General features: G+C 35.0%; 1 pseudogene; it reads right to left on the minus strand.

The window, feature by feature from the left end:
• Positions 1-1,428: 1,428 nt before the first annotated feature.
• On the minus strand, positions 1,429-8,939 carry LOC130907487 (toll-like receptor 5; annotated as a pseudogene).
• Between the last annotated feature and the right edge of the window lie 8,825 nt (positions 8,940-17,764).

A 17,764-nucleotide genomic window follows, 5' to 3' on the forward strand; every position in this document is an offset into this window, starting at 1 on the left:
CGGTTAATATATTTCGGTGTAAATATCCTATAATACAGCGAGGACAGCTGCGGCTTATTGTACAGTGTGGCATAGCTTTGAATAAATGCTGTTTTGTCAAATTGGGTGGGTGGCAGCCATAGGCGGAGTTTGACTTTTGGGGCAGGTGGGGCACAACATGTTGATGACCCCGAAACGCAGTGTCAGCAATAAAATTAACTGACAAGAATATTTATAACAATAAGTTGACAATGAGCGTTTTTTGTTTCCCATCATTCTTGAGGGGAATTCTAAATCAGGTTGCTTAGGCAATACTTTTCGCCAAGATCGTCATCCATTGAATATGGTACACCCACCGGTGTTGTGCCAATGTAGTTACCCCAGTCAAAAATTGTATCCCCTGGGCGGAGCCATATGGAGGTAGATTTGTGTCTTTGTTATTTAACCAAAAATATGTCGCTTCAATTAAAAAAAATTGGTTTGAATGCAAAAATAAATTTGAAACTAAAAAAAAAAAAAATGCATGTGAAAACTGTTTTTCTTTGATTGATTTTTTTTGTTTTGTTTTGTTTTGTTTTTTGATTGATTTAAATCACGTTTTTTTTTTTTTTTTTTTTTTTTTTTTTCTTTGATTGAAGAAACTTTTTTGATTGAAGTAATGTTGATTTGTTTTTGGGCCACATTTTGGCTAGGAAATTTTTGTTTTTATTATTCAGTCAAAAACTAAGTTGCTTTTAAAAATATATAGATTTTCAAAAAGAAAATCAATTAAAGGAAAAGAAAAATTTCAATCATAGAAAAAGTTTTTGAATGCGAAAAAATATTTGAGATTGAAAAATTTGAACACTTAATTTTTCTTAAGTTTTCTTTGATTGAAGCAATTCTTTTTGTGTTGGGGGCATATTATGATAAGGACATTTGTGTCTAAATCATTCAACCCCCCCCAAAAAAAATTGCCTCAATCAAAAAAAAAAAAATTATCAATCAAAGAAAAAAATCTTTTTTTTATTTATTTATTTTTTCTAATTTTTTTTTTTTTCTTGAAAATTATATGCAAAGCAAATGTCCGTCTAAGGTGCTCGAAAAATAATTTTGACCCATTATAAAAAAATTATTTTTTGTTCATTTAATTCATTTTTGTTGCAGTAATATTGCTTTACAACTTTTATATAATTAGGAAAGTCAATTACATGCAATGAAACTTTTTGGACACCGGGGGGAGCCTGGCCCCCCTTAAAATCCGCTTATGGTGGCGGTTTTTAGTCAGGTGCGCTTTATAGTCCAAAAATTAAGGTTATATTAGATTATAAACTCCTTTTTAAGTGCTTCCAGTACCAAGAAGCTGAGTGGAGTAATTTAACAGAGGAATATTATACAGAGAAAAGGGAAATTCACATCTGAACTCCTCAACAGGACTCAAAAATGTTACATTTGTTTCCTTAATCCACATCAAGAAGTTTTTCAGGTCTGAGTTACAGTGGAATCGGTTATTATTGAAATCAAGGATGTCAAGCGTGCGAAAGGGAGCTGGGTCAGGTGACACTATGAAGTTGTTAGCGAGGTTTAGTATTTTGAGGCTTTGGGGAAAGGCATCACGTTGGAGATATGTTAGAGTGTTGGATGAGAGGTCCATCCCGAGAAGTGACGTGAGATCCTTAAAGATGCCTTCAGGGAGGGAACGTAAATTGTTAGAACTTAATCTCAGACTGACCAAACGATGGAGCCCTTCAAACAGATTGAGGCATTTGCCTTGAGACCAAATCGACTGCAGGTTGATGCTGTGAAAATCTAACACTTCAATACCACTCTGTTTCGTTTTAGAAGCGTGGTCATTCACTGTGCACCACCTGATGGGATTCTCTCCAAAGAAAAGATGCTGGAGTTTCTTCAGTTTAGTTATAAAGGTGTGCGCACCCTGCAGGTTTTCAAATCTGTTGGTTTGAATGTTCAAATACGTGACATTTGGGGCGAATGCTGTAATGCTATCCACTGCTGCGAAGGTCAATTTATTGTCGTACAAATTGAGATAAGTTAACTTGGGCACAGTGCTGGGGAATCCAAACTCCCTGAGAGAGTTTCCTGACAGATGTAAAACTTCTAGACTGAGAAGTCCACTAAATGCCATATAGCCCAAAATACCGATGTGATTATAAGAAAGGTCCAAAACTTTTAAGTTCTTTAGAGGAGCGAAACTGTGAGCACGGATATCTCCGAGCAAATTACGGGACAGATTGAGCATCTTTAAATTTTCCTGACCATCAAAGGCATTTTTGTGAATTTGGTTGATTTGGTTTTGAGAAAGGTCAATGACTTTAGCTTCTGTAAGTGTATTAAAAGTTCCCTGACGTAAGGCAAATAACATGTTTTTAGACAGATCTAATGTACTGATAGAGCTGTTACTGAGGCCCTCAAATGTGCTTCTGTCCACATCTTGGAAATTGCTAAATGAAAAGCCTTTACCTATGTGTCCTGATAGTTTAAGATGAGAGATCTTTGTACCTGCTATAGCTTTAAAAAACTGCTTTAAGTTGTCTCTGCTAAACCCATTATTGGACAAGTCAAGTGTTCCAAAAGATATTCCTCTGAACGGTTTCCCACAAGTGCGCTGATCAGAGCTTTGATTATACAATTTGTTGGAGTCTAAACTTAAAAATTCAAATTGTTTACCCTGGAAGGCAGCAAAATCAGGGTCACATATTTTGTTGATTCTATTCAGTTTTAGATTCAAATGTTTCACATTAGTCAAATTGGAAAAGAATATGGAAAGCTGGAGTGTCTCTATCCGGTTACCAAACAGGTTAAGAGTCTTTAAAGAAGAAAGAGGCTTCAGATAGTCTCCCGTTAGGATGGAGTCTTGAAGATAACAATAATCTAGTTGGAGATTCTCCAAACTGGGCAATCCCGAAAAGGCATGTGGCTCCAGTTGAAGCTTGTTGAAGCCCAGCACCAACTTCCTGAGGTGTCTTAGTCTGCTGAATGCATTGTTTTGGATCACTAAAGTTGAATGTTGATGACCCAAATCCAGTTCTTGCAGCATCTCCAGGCCTGATAAAGAGGAGGCGTTAATCTCACGGATTCGGTTCGCCTCCACGTACAGGTGGGTGATGTTGGGAGGTAGGGAAGGAATCCAGTACAGGTTCTTAAAAGAGCAGTCGGCTACAGAGTCAAATATGTAGCAGGACGAGAGACAGCCTGGCACCTGTAAATGTGAAGAACATTTGCTCATATATAGCAAATATTTAAAGATACAGTAGTTACCGTAAGTTTCGGACTCTAAGTCGCTACTTTTTACCTTCGTTTTGAATCCTGCGGTTTATAGTCCAGTGCGTCTTATTTGTTGACTTATTTGAGTTAATAGGTACACTTTATCTGAAAGCGGCATCATAAGACTGCCATAAAACCGTCATAAATATGACATGACACTATTAGGCACATTAATGAATGCATACAGTGCTGCTCGAAAGTTTGTGAACCCCACAGCGATGGTCAGATTTTTTGTAAAAAAAACTAAAATAACCTTATTAAATGTTAAGTTATACCCAAATCCACAATACTAACATTCCAAATAATGGACTGAAACAAAAGAAATAGTTATATTGTCATTCTTTATTTAACAAAAGTGGTTGATTTAAGAAAAACTCAGATATCATGTGTGCAAAAGTATGTGAACCCCTTCAGTTAATAGGATATTGCGCCTCCTTTTGCAGAGATTACCTCAACCAAACGGTTTCTGTAGTGACTAATCAGCCTCTCACATCTACTTTGGGGGATTTTTGCCCATTCTTCCTTGCAGAACGCAGTCAGTTGAGAGAGGTTTGATGGGCGTCTGGCATGAACTGCTCGCTTCAGGTCCCGCCACAGCATTTCAATGGGATTTAGGTCAGGACTTTGACTGGGCCAGTCCAGAACACGAATCTTCTTCTTTTTCAGCCATTCCTTGGTTGTATTGCTGGAATGCTTTGGATCATTATCATGTTGCATGATCCACCTTCTGCCAAGCTTTAACTTCAAAACAGATGGCGTCAGGTTATGTTCTAGGATTTGACAATATTCCTCAGAATTCATGATTCCCTGGACTATGTGGAGTTGTCCAGGTCCTGAGGATGAAAAGCAAGCCCAGATCTTGACATTCCCACCTCCATGCTTCACTGTTGGGAGAAGGTTCTTTTGGTGGTATGCAGTGTTGACTTTTCGCTAGACATGGCGGTTTTGGTTGTGACCAAACAGTTCAATTTTGCACCTACATCAGTTGATGAAAACTCTTTTTAATTTAGTCTCGACAACACAACTGTTAAAAAAACAAAAAAAAACTACTGAATTGATTGATTAGGAAATCAGGTTGAAATAATAGAAAATTCCAAAATGTTGAGGGGGTTCACAAACTTTTGAGCAGCACTGTATGGCGGAAAACACAGACAAGACTGAAAAAGCAGTTTCTGCTCTTGCACTCCTCTTTAAAAGAAACTGCTGTATTTTAAGCTAACACAACTGTTGTGTTTGATAGAGCAATATGTCTATATGCTTCCATAGCAGATTCATGGCGCATGAATTTAATTTGCCCGTTTTACCCTGGAAACCCCCGGTTACAGACGTCGCGCAACCGTTTTTGTTTCAACCCAGCCATGAAAACAAGGTAAGTATTTATATTTATTATTAAAAATGTATGTCATTTTTAGCTTAGAATCATTAATTGATGTCTAATATTTACAACAACAAAAAAACTTTAAAAAATTATTCACTCACATATTTTAATTTTTTAAACAAATTACGTCACAATGAAAAAAATGGCGTCTGTAAAAAAAGTCACGGATATCTACCTCATAACTATCGCTAAATTCTATTTTTTTGTTACTGTCGCATTTTCCCCAATTTATTTATCATCTAACATTCGATCCAAACAAAGAAAAATTGAAAAAGAAAAAAAAAAAACGTTTATAAGGGTAAATATATGAAAAAGAAAATCTCGACCACTCCTTGATGTCTGCGATGTCTGCATCGTGACCCTTGTTATATTACCATGTTTCACCCATAAAATCCCCCAAAAATCCAAAAAAGTTTTTGTATCGAAACAAGGTAAGTACGCGATAATATCTCGTTAAAGTCATGGCATCTGTAATTCTGCTCTCCCGTGCTCTCAACTCCAGAAAGGGTTTTGCTGTTTAAAAAAACTTTTTTTTTTTTTTTAAATGCCCTCCTTTCCATTATTTTTCTTCCCCCAGATAATCGTGATTTTAAGCTTTTCAATAATGTCCCACACATGCATATCGGACAATTTTGAAATTTGGCCAAATTGGGGGTCGCAGAGCGGAACGTCAAGTCACCTAAGTGTTTTCCGCAGTATGACAGATGTCATTAAGTGTCATCCGGCAAATTATGTCACTAACTCCATTTATGTCCAGCTCAGATCTTTACATCCATTCAAAAGTGAGATAATTTGCCAGATGACACTAAATGACATCTATCATAAGCATTCATTAATGCTAATAATGTCATAATTATGATGGTCTTATGACAGTCTCATGGCGCCACTTGTTACCAAATACCATTACTAACAATGAATGAAACAACTGGAAATAATTAGCAAAGAACATGAATTTTGATGGATATTTACATATGGAGCGCAGCCGTGCATGCTAGGAGGCATGTTGGATGACAACAGTGTTGACAACAGATGGCAGCAGAGGTTGACTGTCTCCCTGATGGGAGCAGTGATGGCAAAATGAAGCTTCTTGACGCAATGAAGCTTTGCAGCCAATTGGTTCAAAGCTTCATGGTGGCTCATTTGGTCTTATGATAGTCTTATAATGCCGCTGCCAAATAAAGTGTTACCGGTTGATATCTTTTGGTGTATATATCCCATAATACAGTGAGGTTAGCTGCGGGTTATAGTCCAGTGCAGCTTATCTGTGAACAAATACCGCTTTTGTGTCAAATTTGGTGGGTGCCGGCTTATAGTCATGTGCGCCTTATAGTCCGAAAATTACGGTAATCAAATATTTTTATGCTGTACATTATTAACACAATTATCCATATTCTAAATGACAGGTGTCAAACCGATTCCACAAAGGGCCGCGGTGGGTCCTGGTCTTTGTTCTAACAGATTTAGACAGTTCAACCAATGAGGTTCTTACTAGAATGCAAGGCTGCAACCAACTGATTACACTTGTAAAACAGATTGGTGAAAAGGTATTCATCTCGTTTGGTTAAAATTAAATCCAGCACCCACTGCGGTCCTTTAAGGACTGGTTTGACACCCCTGTTTGACACTAAAATGCAAATTTATAGCGTTTTAATCGGATAATTTATTTTAAATCTAGACAAATAATTTTTTCATCTCTTTTTGAGCGTTAAAGATAATTTGGTTGGTTGGTAATTTTTCACCTAAATCTACAAAAAGTTGCTTTCAAATAATGTTTGTAATAATATCTATTCTTGAATTAGGAACAACTTTTTATTTAAGATTAAATATACAAATTCATTCCTTAAAATAAGTCTCTTCGTCTTATTTACAGCCAGTTATTTTTCTTATTTCAAGCAATCTAAGTGAGTAAAATTTACTTGAAGCACTGGTAGATAATTCCACTAATCTCTAGTAGAGTTGCACTGAAAGCAAGGTAATTTAACTACCAGTAATTTTCGCACTATAAGGCGCACCTGACTATAAGCCGCCACCCACCAAATTTGACGTGAAAACGACATTTGTTCATAGATATGCCGCTGCTGTCCTCACTGTATTATGGGATATTTACACCAAAAGATATTAACCGGTAACACTTTATTTGACACCGGCATCACACGACTGTCATAAAACCAAATGAACCAACATGAAGCTTTGAATCAATTGGCTGAAAAGTTTCATTGCTCCAAGAAGCTTCATTTTGCCATCACTGCTCCCTTGGTCTTCTGCTGCCACCTGCTGTCATGCTGTTGTTGTCTAACATGCCTCCTAGCATGCATTGCAGCGCTACAGATGTAAATACCAATCGAAATTTATGTTCTGTGCCAAGTTTCTTTAGTTACTGTTCCAGTTGTTTCATTCATTGTTAGTTATGGTATTTGGTAACACTTTATTTCACAGTGGCGCCACAAGACTGTCATTAGACAATCATAATTACGACATGACACTGTCATGAGCATTAATAAATGCTTATAACAGATGTCATTTACTGTTATCTGGCAAATTAGCTTACTTTTGAATGGATGTAAAAGATCCAAGCTGGACATAAATGGAGTTAGTGACATAATTTGCCGGATAACACCTCGTGACATCTGTCATAAGCATTACCAATAGTAGAGTCATGTCACAATTATGATGGTCTTATGACGCTGCTGTCAAATAAAGTGTTACCTATTAACCCAAATAAATCAACAAATAACTGGACACTGGACAATAAATTGCAGGATTCAAAATGAAGAAAAAAAATAGCGGCTTGTAGTCTAAAAATTACGGTAGTTTTAAGGAAGTGTATTTTTGCACTGTGCAAATTTATAACGTCTTAACTAGATTATTTTTCTTAAATCTAGTCAAATAATCTTGTTTTGAGTGCTAAAGACTACTGTAGTTTGCAGATTAATGCATCAGGTTATTCCACTTATTTTAGGTAAATATTACTTTTTGTTTTCATTAAACCCATACATCTAAAAGTTGGTAAATTTTCACCAAAATTAAGAAAAAAATGCATTCAAATAATGTTTTGAAGAATATCTATTCTTGAATTAAGAACATTTCTGACAAGAAAGTTTTTTTAAGATTAACTATACAAAATTATTGCTTACAATAAGTCTGTTAAGCTTTTATTCAGCTAGTTATTTTTCTTATTTCTAGAAATCTAAGTGAGTAAAATTTACTTGAAGCACTGGCAGATAATTCCATTCATATCTAATAGAATTACACTGAAAAAAAGGGAATTAAACTAGTTTTAACCCCATCAGACCTAAACATGCTGCTGAAGGACATGACTTGTTAGCATCTCCAAAACAATAAATACACTGAATTTAGTTGCTATTGCGACGTCTGAGAGCCGTTTGTATGAAACTTTACCAAATGAAATCAAATCATGAGGTTTGGCACACCCTCTTTGCTTTTTTGAGCTCTTTGAAAATGGCTGACCAAATGTAACTTCAAAAAGGATAAGGTATAGTGCTAATTTCTCATCAAAAACACATTAACATTAATATTAAAAATAACATGAAATATCCCCAACCAAAAAAATTGCACTTTGTTCTGGTGCTTGAGTAGAGTAAAAATCAGCAGATTTTTTTTTTTTTTTGCCCAGCAGAAAAATGTTTAGGAGGTGTGTTTTTGCAGTCTAAATGCTGCTTGGTCCTCATTCGGATCTCAATTCAATTTATAATAACTTATTTACTTTCAGTGTCGAAAATTGATGAATACGGTAGATTTTAAAAATGTTGCACTTTTTTTTAACACAGTTAAAAATTTGCCTTACAGAAAATAAAATCACACTAAGGTGAACAGTTCCTTTTCATCACGCAACTATGTTTCATCTAATCTTCAAAATACTATTATTGTGCATTTTTTATTGCCTAAACTATATTAAATTTTGTTTAACATTATGTTTGCGAAAGATTGGGGGAAAGGTCATGTATCAATATGCCATTATAGTTTCAAACAAATTTCCATAGATTTTTAAGGCTCATTTTCATAATAAAGCAAAAACTACATAAAACATATTTTTGTACCTTTTAGCCTATTAGATATATTTAAGGTTCAGACGCTATTATACATTATTTTCTCTTGAGGAAAATTACTGACAGAAATTGTGATGTTGGAATTAAGAGTTTTTTTACCTGGAAGACAAAGATGACGACCACCGTAAAGGCAAACATCTTCATCATGTTGCTTTTAAAATGAAAACTAGCTCCTATCTAAGTAGCTGCGTATCTGCAAACTGAACATCAGAGATGTGTTTTTATCTCATTTGTGATGGACATTGGATTGACCCACAAATGTAAACATTACGCTTAACTGGATTGCCCCTTTCATTTAAGTCCAGGTTTGCAACAGGAGGGGAAATCATTGACTGTTGCTCTAGTTCTCTGTTGTTTTGTAAAATTCTTGGGTGTTCTGTATTGCAATTATTATATAAACCAAGGGCGTAGGTTTGGTGTCAATATTGGTAGGGACGATATAACAGCATGTACACTTTTTGCTGGGAACGGGACATTAATAAGACCAAACAGATTGTGTAAACGGGGGTAATTTCTCACCAATATGAACCTAATTAATTGATGGGCTAAATGATTAATGCAAAATAAATCTGTATTGACTTATACTTTCACACTGCAAATTTATTACATCTTAATCTTATAATTGTTCCTAAATCTAGTCGAATAATTTTCTTCATCGTGTTTTGAGTGTTAAAAGCTAGTGAACAGATTAATGCATCAGATTCTTCCTTTAAGTAAATATTACTATTTGTTCTTGTCAAGACCATACATCTAAAAGTTGGCCATTTTTCACCTAAATCAAGAAAAAAATTCTTTCAAAAAATGTTTTGAACAATATCTATTCTTAAATTATGAACATTTCTGACATACAATTTTTAAAAAAAGATTAAATATACAAATGTTTTGCTTAAAATAAGTCTGTTAAGCTTATTTTCAGCTAGCTATTTTTCTTATTTCAAGAAATCTAAGTGAGTAAAATTTACTTGAAGCCCTGCCAGATAATTTCATTGATTTCTAGTGGATTTACACTGAAAACAAGGGAATTTAAGTTTTGTTGTTGTTGTTATTTTTTCCCCCCAGTTTTAAGGAGGTGGTTTTTTGCAGTGCATATGTATAGGTTGAGGTAATAGACCGTTCTATTCAAACCTTTATTTTCAAAAACTACCTCTGAAACATTTTGAAAACTTCCAGAAAAAAATGTCTGGATTTTGCTAATAAATTTAAATTGCAATATTTGAACACAAATTTGTGTATTAACTAGGGCTGTCAAAATTATCGCGTTAACGAGCGGTAATTATTTTTTAAAATTAATCACATTAAAATATTTGACGCAATTAACGCACATGCCCCGCTCAAACTGATTAAAATGACAGCACAGTGCAATGCCAACTTGTTACTGGTGTTTTATGGAGTTTTGTTGCCCTCTGCTGGCGCTTGGGTGCGACTGATTTTATGGGTTTAAGCACCCATGAGCATTGTGTAATTATTGACATCAACAATGGCGGACTACTAGATTATTTTTTGATTGAAAATTTTACAAATTTTATTAAAATGAAAACATTAAGAGGGGTATTAATATAAAATTTCTATAACTTCTACTAACATTTATCTTTTAAGAACTACAAGTCTTTCTATCCATGGATCGCTTTAACAGAATGTTAATAATGTTAATGCCATCTTGCTGATTTATTGTTATAATAAACAAATACAGTACTTATGTACAGTATATTGAATGTATATATCGATCTTGTGTCTTACCTTTCGATTCCAAAAATAATTTACAGAAAAATATGACATATTTTAGAGATGGTTTGAATTGTGATTAATTACGATTAATTAATTTTTAAGCTGTAATTAACTTGATTAAAATTTTTTAATCGTTTAACAACTAGTATTAACATACAAAGAAATAAAAAATTGTTAATCACCTTTTAACTATCCTGGAATGCAAGAAATATACTGTACATTTTTCTGAATACAACTCAAAATTGTCTAAATAAATTAAATATCCCACGAAACTTCTTGGTCAGGGAATAAGAAAAATGAAAAAAAAAGAAGCCTTCCGTCAGGTAAAACACTATTACTTTTTTCCACACACAGCCAAACTCAACAAAAAAATGAAAGCTCCTTAAGGCTGCTTCAACACCACATAAATAAAATAAAAATGAAAACTGGGGAGAAGGGAGTAAACCTTGGTTCACTAAATTCCTTACAGTTTAATTAACGTTAACAGTAGAAAACATACAGGAGGATATTTCTCTCAAAGCAGCTTCCTCCTCAAATTCGAGAAATTAGCACAGATTAATGTTATGCTAACTCTGATGCAGGTCGGACTTTCAGTAGCAAAATCAGTCTTGTGTTCCACGCCTCCACAACATTGACGTCTCTTTACATTACTTCCGGGGGTGGGGGTCAAGTCATCAGCCAATCAATCAAGCGTTCGTTTGAGGGAGAAAAAAATGGACTGGCACATTCAGCAAGTGAAGAAGGGTCAATGTTAGTCTGAACAAAATGAAAGTACTGTAATTCACTTAATAATGGTAGGGTCAATTCTATCCTCACAACATATCGGAATAAAATCTAAATGAACCATATACCTGAAGTCATTATATAATGCAAATAAGGTTGCTTAAAAGTTGGTGGGGATAATTTGAGCATCCTGAAAAGTTGGTAGTGTTATGTCCCTACCCTCCCTGTGCAAACCTACGCCTTTGATATAAACTGATTTACAAGTGTGTTTCATCAGTCAGTAAAAACTCTCATGCCGCATTTGGGTTTAACACAAAATGAAGTAATTTCAAGCAACTTTACAGTTTATACTATTAATGCTCATTGGTAGGGCCATTCTGCCCTAAGGATTTAAATCCTCCTAAATCATTGCAAAGTGAGCTTCTGGTGCGTTTGTTTACCATTTGATCACACATTGCTGGTGAATTTCACAACAATGGGACACTGGAAGAAAGTCAAAATGGCACTTGCAGCGTCCAGTCCTCCCCCATGTCCCACAGCAACCAGGCTCAAGAGCACCCTAATGAAGTGCTTGTGTCTGTAACCTGAGTGTTGATTCCTTTGCAGAGGTCAAGTGTCCTTAAGTTCTGTAAATACTCTTGAATATTTAGCCCAGCGAGAATTTGAACATTAAGTCTCAGATAAGTATCAAGTACTGTAATATAATACAGTGGTTTGAAAAAGTATCTAAACATTTTGGAATTGCTCACATTTCTGGATAAAATCACCGTCACCATCAAATGTGATCTAATCTTTGTCAAAATCACACAGATGAAAAAAACAGTGTCTGCTTTAACTAAAGCCACCCAAACTTTACAGGTTTTCATATTTTAATGAGGATAGTATGCAAACAATGACAGAAGAGGGGAAAATAAGTCGGTGAACCATCACATTTAATATTTTGTGGCCCCTGTTTGGCAGCAATAACTTCAACCAGACTCTTCCTGTAGCTGCAGATCAGTCTGGCACATCAATCAGGACAAATCTTGACCCATTCTTCTCTACAAAACTGCTGCAGTTCACTAAGATTCCTGGGATGTCTGGCATGAATCGCTGTCTTTAGGCATCTCAATGGGGTTCAAGTCTGGACTTGGCCAATCCAGAACGTGTATTTTGTTCTTCTGAAGCAATTCTGAAGTTCATTTACTTCTGTGTTTTGGATCATTGTCTTGTTGCAACATCCATCCTGTTTTTAGCTTCAACTAGCGGACAGACGACCTCAGGTTTTCCTGCAAAACATCCTGATAAACTTTTCAATTCATTCTTTCATTAATGATTGCAAGTTGTCCAGACCCTGAGGTAGCAAAACAGCCCCAAATCATGATGCTCACTCCACCATGCTTCACGGTGGGGACGAGGTGTTGATGTTGGTGAGCTGTTCAATTTTTTCTCTTTGGTTTCATCAGTCCACAAAATATTTTGCCAAAACTTCTGTGGAGTGTCCAAGTGTCTTTTTGCGAACATTAAACGAGCAACCATGTTTTTTTCAGACAGCAGGCTTCCTGCGCGGAGTCCTCCCATGAACGCCATTCTTGGCCATAGTTTTACATTTAGTTGATATGTGCCCTGAGATATTGGACTGTGCCATTGATTTCTGTAAGTCTTTAGCGGATACTCTATGGTTCTTTTTTTACCTCTCTAAATATTCTGCGCTGAAGTCTTGGCGTGATCTTTGGTGGACGGCCACTCCTTGAGAAAGAAGCAACATTGCCAAATTCTCAAATTGGTTTTGTATGACCGCAGGTCTTAAGACAAGTCTTAAGACAGCTCTTTTGACTGAGCCATCAGACATCAGACATGCTTCTCATCAAGGCAATTCTTACCAGGTGTGTGTTTTATAGTGGGCAGGGCAGCTTTAAACCACTCATCAATTGGGTTGGGCACACACCTGACTTAAATTGTTTGGTAAAAATTGGTTTCAATTGCTCTTTAAATCTCCTTAGGCAGAGGGTTAACTTATTTTTCCCCCTTCTGTCATTGTTTGCATGTTATCCTCATTAAAATATGAAAACCTATAAATGTTTGGGTGGTTTTAGTTAAAACAGACAGTTTTTACATCTGTGTGATTTTGACAAAGATAAGATCACATTTGATGTGGATTTTATGCAGAAATGTGAGAAATTCCAAAAGGTTCAGATACTTTTCATACCACTGCATGCATAACAATATGAATGTATTAAAAAATTATAGGCTACTACTTTGAATTTCAGGAAGCTAGCTGAGTTACAAACAAGCTAAAAACATGCTAGGTCAAATGCAGAAAACTGTTTTGAGAAGCCAAAACAGTTCAAAGATGAACTGAAATTCTGTTGAAGCACATCAGTTATTGAGGTTAAAGAATAAATAATGCTCTATGTGTTTATCTGGTTTAAAACAGAATAAAACATGGTAAGAATACTTTTTAAAGAACCAAATAGCAGGCCGTGTGTCAGTCTTGGCATCATATCTTTGAGTGTTTTCATATTTAAAAGTATCGTGTTAATTCTAGAGTTGACTTGAAACAGAATAAAACAAATCAACAATTTAATAATGTGCAGGGACAAACTGGATGTCATTGGTTTATACCAGGTGCCAGCATTGTATTATTTCTAGTACAGTATGTAAGTGCCTATCTAGAGTACCGGTAATCTGTTTCCACCGATATTTATTATATATTTATTCCACGGAGCTTTCCAAGCTGCTGCAGTTTATCTGTGTCTGACGAATCAGTGACAAGTCGAGTTGATGCGCCCACGCGTGCAGTAAACCACCCTGGACTCAGTTGCCTGTTCAGTTGGCTGACATGTGATCAGCATGGATAGTTAGCTCCGATTGGTTCAAATGGAAATGCTCTCTGGAACAGCAAAAAAAGAAAACAAGAACAGGCTTGTTGAATTAATGCGATCAAAAAAGGTCAATGCAACAGAAAATTGATCAGATCTTTAAGAGAGATTTTTTTTTCTTTAATCAATTTAGTTTGCTCTGATTGGGAGGTTCAAAACATCTCCCATGTTAATGTGTACTTTGGACTTATTTTTGTTCATTTATGTTAGGGCTTCCTTTAAATTAAAAACAGTCAATGTTTGTGTGATCTTCAAAATATATTCCATTTCACTCTGCATTATGTAAGTCATTTGCACTTATTTTTGTTCATGTATAGTATTTCTACCTTTATTATTTAAAACAAAAAAAAACTAAGTAAATGTTTAAATTATCGTCAATTTTAATGTACATGCTATGTTCTTAAGTAGTTGAAATTGCAGTTTTGCACATAGATTTGAGGAATTAAAGGGTAAATAAAAATTAAGAGATGGAGGTTGGGGTTACTGCTGTTTTTGTTCACTGTTATTTTGCAAATCGTTAAAAAAAAAAAACACACAATTTTGCATGAAAATCAGTTTCTCATGCATGCCTTGTGACAGTGTGTGCAATGCAGTAGCCTAATGCATGTGCAAAAACATTTTTTTTTTGTTTGTGTGTGTGTGTGTTATAGGTATAACTATACCAAGAGCCGTTGTCTTTGCGTTTCAGTAGTTTTAAAAGGTTTGAAACCCCCCCGACCAAAAAATATATATATAAATAAAAATTGTAAAAAAATTCTTACTCTGTGGTGATGTTTTTGGCAAGAAATTCTAGCCACTTTTACCCCTGATATTGGTTAATAGCAAAATGTAATTTTACAAACCCTTCTTTTTACATTGTTCATGGTATTTTTCTTATGAACGTATTCATTCAACGTGTAATCAGAACAGTGAGTAGGACACTTGATTAAATGTGTATTACTTTAACTTGTATTGTGAATTTAAACTTTTTTTTTTTTTTTTTTTTTAGTTTTTTTTAAATTTATTTATTTGACAATCATACTAAAGTCTATGCCAGATATGTCTAAAGTTCGGCCCGGGGGCCAAATACAGTCCATGGTCAAATTTCATCCGGCCCCCAGCCTCTGTCATAAAATCAGCCACCCTGGATCCCTGGGGGGTGGCGATGGCCCCATTGCTGGGCTGCAGGAGGAGGGATGGGCTGCGCTGGCCCCCCACATGGTGTCAACCGGAAATACATCCAGCTGACGATAGCACCAACAGATTCATAGTTAGTGTAGGTGTTCAATGTGTTTTTTGTTGTTGTTTGTGTTTCTTCTGTCTCTCTCTCCCTCTTTTCTTTTGTTCCCCCATAACCCCTTCCTGTTCGCTGCTTTCTCCTAATAAACGAGGTACGTTGAATGATCACAATGGATGTATGTCATACTCCTAACTGATACATTAAAACTGTTCAGATCAATTGAACACTCAGATCTCCATTCTCCGTGTCAAGCAGTGAAAAGGACATATTTGAAAGAAAAAGAATTATCATAATTATTACATTTGAAGGATTAAAACGATTTATTAAAATTAGGGCTGTCAAACGATTAAATTTTTTAATCGACTTAATCACAGCATAAAAATTAATTCATCGTAATTAATCGCAATTCAACTAATCTCTAAAATATGCCAAATTTTTCTGTAAAATATTGTTGGAATGGAAAGATAAGAGACAAGATGGACATATACATTCAGCATACTGTACATAAATACTGTATTTGTTTATTATAACAATAAATCCACAAGATGATTTAAACATTATCTTTCTGTTAAAGGAATCCAAGAATAGAAAGACTTGTAGTTCTTAAAAGATAAATGTGAGTACAAGTTATAGTAATTTTATATTAAAACCCCTCTTAATGTTTTCCTTTTAATAAAATTTGTACAATTTTCAATCAAAAAAATAAACTAATAGCTATAAAACCCCTCTTAATGTTTTCCTTTTAATAAAATTTGTACAATTTTCAATCAAAAAAATAAACTAATAGGTCGCCATTGTTGACGTCGCCAAGCGGGACGTCACATGGGCTCTCTGCCGTTCTTCCACAGTGTCTTTAACTACATAAGGTAGTGACTGAAATACACCACAAGGTGTCAATGGCAAGTTTTAAATTTATTAGAGATCTAGCCAAGGCAAAGTCTGAGTAAGTTTTATGTGTATTTCGCATAGCTATTTTGATTGGGAATGCCAGTTCTCTTTGCATTGAGCGCTTTTCTTTTTGTGAACATAATTTTTTTGAGAAATAGGAATATTATTTTTGTTGTGTTTTCACTAAATGATACTGTAGCGACTTAACTGTTCTGTCCAAATGCATGATGGGAAGTTGGGCAACCATGACTTTCAGTGGTGGCTGCAAATGGCATGTGTTCTGCGTTGTGTTCATTAAAGCGTGTTAAGAAAAAGATCATCTCCTGTCATTCTTCCCCACGTCGCTCGCCACAACAGTTATGTTTGTTGCGAACGAGTTGCCAAAACTTATGCCAATAGAAGGTGCAGTCCTATGAACGCCTGTGTCCACTCGCATTTCACTGCCTTTTATCGCTCAATGTGCAAAAACTGTGTCATTGTAATCTGTTTGAGGCAATGCATGAGCGGGTCGTTAAATGAGTCAAATATTTTAATGTGATTAATGAAAAAAAAAATTACTGCTAATTAATTACGTTAACGTGATAGATTTGACAGCGCTAATTAAAATATATACTTTTTTTTTTTTTATTATACTTTGAGAAAGAGTCTTACATGTCTTATATGTATCTCTTTCCAATGATAAATCTGAATAAATACATTGAACACATGCACACAAAAAAAATATGTAGATAGAATAGTGCCAAAAGAAGTGAAGTTGTAAAATGAAAATTATCCCTGTAATATGACAAATTTTAACTTGTAAAACAAACAAAAAAACACTTGTATTTCCAACTTTTGCGTTGTAAAATAAACATGAAAAAAACACGAAGGAATAAATTGTTAGCAAGTTTTTTTTTTTTGTTCTACGGGTGTTTTTTTCTTCACTACGGGTTAAAAATTACCAATTACAGGGGCACAAGTTTTGCACATTCTTGTCGAGTTTTATGAGCCAAAAAGTAACTCGTAACCTAGTTTTAAAATAAAATAAAAAAATCCCTGTAAAATGACTAATTTTAACTTGTAAAACAAAAAACAACAACTTGTATTTCCAAATTTTGCGTTGTGAAATAAACAAGAAAAATACACAATGTAAAAAAAAAATTTTTTTACAAGTTGTTTTTTTCCGTTTGCAAGTGATTTTTTGATCTACGGGTGTTTTTTCTTTTCAACAGGTTAAAAACCACCAATTAAAAGTGCACAAGTTTTGTCTCCTCCTTGTCGCATTTTCAGAGACAAAAGTCACTTGTAACAACACACGGAAAAAAAAAACTACTTGTACATCCAAATGTTGTGTTGGAAAACAAAAGCACACAAAAATTCTCCAAATGGTGGTTAAACAAAAATATTTTGTGGGGGGCGCTACTTCGCGGTTTTTCACTCATCGCGGCGGGTTTGGTCCCTATTAACCTCGAAAAACGAGGGATCACTGTACTCACTTTCGATCATTTGAGAATATTTCCTGTTTTGTGATAGTAGTCTGCAGTGTAGAACTGACTTGTTAGCGTCACTTTGATACTAAAAGTTATCCCAGAATGAAAAAGTAAAAAAATCTAAATTAAAAAAAAGAAAAAGTATGAAAAAGTGCGTGTGTCTGTGCGAGTGTGATAGACAGTCGATCATA

The sequence above is a fragment of the Corythoichthys intestinalis genome, chromosome 19 (assembly GCF_030265065.1).
Source record: "Corythoichthys intestinalis isolate RoL2023-P3 chromosome 19, ASM3026506v1, whole genome shotgun sequence".
Lineage (NCBI taxonomy): Eukaryota > Metazoa > Chordata > Actinopteri > Syngnathiformes > Syngnathidae > Corythoichthys > Corythoichthys intestinalis.